Source organism: Fukomys damarensis, unplaced genomic scaffold (assembly GCF_012274545.1).
Source record: "Fukomys damarensis isolate Sample0158 unplaced genomic scaffold, DMR_v1.0_HiC HiC_scaffold_19, whole genome shotgun sequence".
Lineage (NCBI taxonomy): Eukaryota > Metazoa > Chordata > Mammalia > Rodentia > Bathyergidae > Fukomys > Fukomys damarensis.
Window position 1 is genome coordinate 4,153,477 of NW_022900931.1, and position 3,936 is coordinate 4,157,412.

Here is a 3,936-nt window from a genome sequence, read left to right on the forward strand (position 1 = left end):
TTTTTTTTAAAGACAGGGTCTCACTATGTAGTTGAGACTGACCTGGAACTCACTATGAAGCACAGTCTGGTCTTGAACTCAGAGCAATCCTCCTGCCTCAGCCTCCCGAGTGCAGGGATTACAGCCATGCCCCCGCCCTTCCTCCGTCTACCTTTTGCTTCTCAGAAAAGAGCCAGTCTTGCTTATCTTTGTCTTCCCCGGGTTTTATTCTCTTCCCTCAAATGTGATAGCAATGCTCCACTTTCTCTGAAATTTTCCTTTATCTCTTCTTTTTCTTCTCTATTTTCAACCACTAGGATTCCCAAACTCTAGTGCTATCTTTAGTATATAATAGGTAGTCAACTATTTGCCAGATGAATAAAGTCTTCTTTTTCTTCTTTGGAGAAACATCCCACACGGTTTCTGAGTTCCTTGCGGACTAGTCACTTGCAGATCTTAAGATTTTGTTCTGTCTGTGTGAAACTCATTCTTTCCAAGCTATGTCTAGTGCCATCCCACATATTGGTGACTTTTGTTTTTAACTTCAAAGTATAATTACTGGTCACCTTGCTGTGTGATCTCTAGGTTGTCACTGTGTAACAAATGTAGCTTAGATTGCCATAGACTTTCTGGTACTCAACATTGAAATGTTAAAATTAACAATTTTTGTACTTGAGGTAATATAATATTTATCTTGTAAGATTAAGCAAAATAACACACTTCTTAATTACGCATTGTAGCATGAGGTAATTGATGCCTTTCTAATGCAAATTTGAAAAGATTTATGTGTATAATAGATTTATGTGTAGCCGACTTGCATATTACAGGATGAATTCCAGTACTTAGTAAATCGACAACTTTAAACTGGCTATACTCAGGAGAATGGAAACAGGTTTCACACAGATGTCTTCCTCCACTAACTTTGGCCACTTTAATTTAGTGAGGCTTTTTGTCCCTCATGATGTAGTCCACCAAAGTCTACCACTATACTTAGCCAATTTTTTCTGATATCTACCTTTCAAAAATTCCTTTCAACTTGCTTACCCCCTGAGAACCAAAGGATGTTTCTAATTGCTAGGCTGGGTTATTTTCATATTTGTGTTTCATAAATATCCAGCTGGTTGTGGTGGCACATTCCTGTAACCTCAGCATTCGGGAAGCTGAGGCAGGAGGATCACTGCAAGTCTGAGGCCATCCTGGGCTACATAGGGAGTTCAAGGACAGTCTAAACTATACAGCTAGAAACTGTCTCAAAAAAAATTGCATATGTACACATCCGGTTGTTTTTTATTAGTTTAATACTCGGTGATCGAGTGCTTGCCTAGCGTTTGTGAGGTGCTGGGTCCCCAGCACAGTACACATACACACAACCACAAAACAGAAATGTACTGAGGTAGTGGCAATGGAATTGTTTGTTTCTTTCTGCTACTAAAGTTCTGTGACAGAGCCTCCATTCATATTTTTGTCTTATTTCCAAGTGGAATATATAACATTCAGAGAATTACTGTGTTTTGAAGGCTGAAAGGGCCTAGACTTTGAAGTAGTGTCTTGGTTTCACTATTTTTTTCTTTTAAAGCTGCATGAAGTTTGTGGATTAAACAGTAAATTTCTAATTTAAAAAAAGTTGCATAACAGGAACCACCCCGGTGGTGCTTTCACTGCTATGATAAAGTCAAGTCTTAAGTGGCTCAGAAAGCTCCAGCCCAGTTTACGGTAAAGAACATTGCAAGGTTGAATTTCAACTGTGTTCTGGCTTTGATTTTGGTAGCTTGATCCTTGAGACCAAGTTATTCTCTCTTTGGAATTACTAGAAAGCGCGGGGCAGTAGGAAGCCCACAGAGCCGCGCTCAGTTCCTGGAGTTTTACTGTTAGCTGTACAGTAGGGCTTCAGAGTTAACCACCCTGGGTTTGGCTCCTGGCCATGCCACTTCTCGGCAGAGCACCTTGGAGGAGCTTGGTTCCTCATCTGCCGTGGTACCTTCATTTGGTTGTGGGGTTAGGTGAACATTCGTGTAAACCACACAGGAAGGGCCCAGTGAATGGACCAGGCGTTACTATTAAGACAGTAGCAGTCTCTGTTTTTAAGTTCTTGCAGCCTTTTTTTCACTTGAACATTTTAAAAGTTTGATTATTCTAATTCCTTTTTTAAAAGATTTGTATTCATTTGTTATAAAATGTTTATAAAATGCTAATTTAGTTTGCCTTTCTTCCTAATCAAATATATAATGATCATTCACTCAGAAGTTTTGCCTTTCATACCATCACCAACACCAAAGCACGGAGTTCCTGTAATTCTGGCTAAAAGCAAAGCACCACAATGTTTTAAGCAGAGTGGTTTTATTGTGAGTTTAATTTATGATTTCAAATAGGCTTTTTAAAATGTTGCACAGGGGTCAGTGGCTCCCCATCCCTCTTCATAGATGCTAGGTAGGACCTTTTTCTGTCTGAACACATTTGGTTCAATGAGAAGGAACCATCAAACTTGGATTCATCTAGATTCTTGTCTTAGTCACTTTCCTCATCTCTGGGACATAATACCCGATACTTGTAATTTTAAAAAGGAGAGGTTTAGCTGGGCGTGGTGCCACACACCTATAATCCCAGCACTGGAGAGGCTGAGGCAGGAGGCTCACTGTGAGTTCAAGACCAGCATGGGCTTGTGAGCTCCAGGTCAGTCTCAACTACATAGTGAGACCTGGTCTCAAAAAATAAAACAAAAAAGGAGAGGTTTATTTTGGCTCCTGGTTATAGTCCCTCCCTGGCTGGCTCTTTTCAAAACTGAGATAATCATTCACTAGCTGGGAGAAAGAAGACTGGTTCAGTCTCTTTCAGAATCACTGCTGATGTTTGAAATGTGTCCTCAATGTTCACTACCCTCATAATTCCAGTTTGGCTTTGAATACAGACACATCTGCTGACCTTGAGCACAGTTTTGATTTGGATCTAACATGGCCCACAAAGTCTCATGTGTTTGAAAGACGATTGGATTGTTAGGGGCATTGTAGTACAGCTGACTTGATGCTAGGAGGTACTCTTCATTCTGATCCACAGAATGTTTATCCAGATACCAGGCACCTTAATCACATTAGCTTCTAGTAAGTCTTGGTAACTGGCAGAGCAAGTCTCTTCACATTATCCACAGTCTTCTTGGTTGATGCTGGCGTTTGTTCTTGCATATACGTGTTGGAATCAGCTTACAAGCTCTTCAAAGAGCTCAGTGGAGATTTTGTGTGATGTACTTAATATTTAATGTGTGATATTAGATTGGGGGAGAATTCCCATTTTTAAAATGTCAGATTTTCTTATCCATTTTATTAGTCAAAGAGTTTTATAATTTTTAACATATTTTACACATCTTTTCTTTGATACATTCCTGGGTGCCTTAAATACTTTTGCAGGGTTTTGTTTGGTTTTGTTTTCTGATTTTACTGGGCATCGAACCCAGCACCTCATGCGTACTAGGCAAATGCTATACCACTGAGCTGCATCCCTCAGCCTATTTATTGTTGTCGTCGTTGTTTTAGACAGGATCTCACGAAGTTTCTTAGGCTGGTCTTGATCTTATGATCTTCCTGCCTTAGCCTCTTGAGTAGCTGGGATTATAGGTGTGGGTCAGGCTACCCCACTACTTTGTAGAGCTTTAAAAATTAGTTTCTAACCACTTACAGGCATACAGGCACATGATAGACTTCAGATACTCATATTCTGCAGCCATTGGTCTTTGAATTTCTTTGATTTTTCACGTTAGAGTCTTTTGTAAATAATGACAATTATGTTTCTTCATATTCAATAAACCATGTGTTGTCCAACAGTGTTTTCAGGGATGGGTGGATTAGCAGATGAAATACTAAAAAAAAAGGTATATATGTGTGTATTCATTTGTGGTAGGATTGAACTCAGGCCTTCACACTGAGTTACATCTGAGCTCCCGCCCTTTTTTTTTTTTTTTTTTTTTCC

The 3,936-nt window shown here is 39.6% G+C and overlaps 1 long non-coding RNA gene across 6 annotated transcripts in view; it reads left to right on the plus strand.

Annotated features, from left to right (window-relative positions):
• The window catches only part of LOC104869224, a 70,920-nt gene that overhangs the window by 2,879 nt on the left and 64,105 nt on the right, over nucleotides 1–3,936 (plus strand). The gene's annotated exons all lie outside the window — the stretch shown is intronic.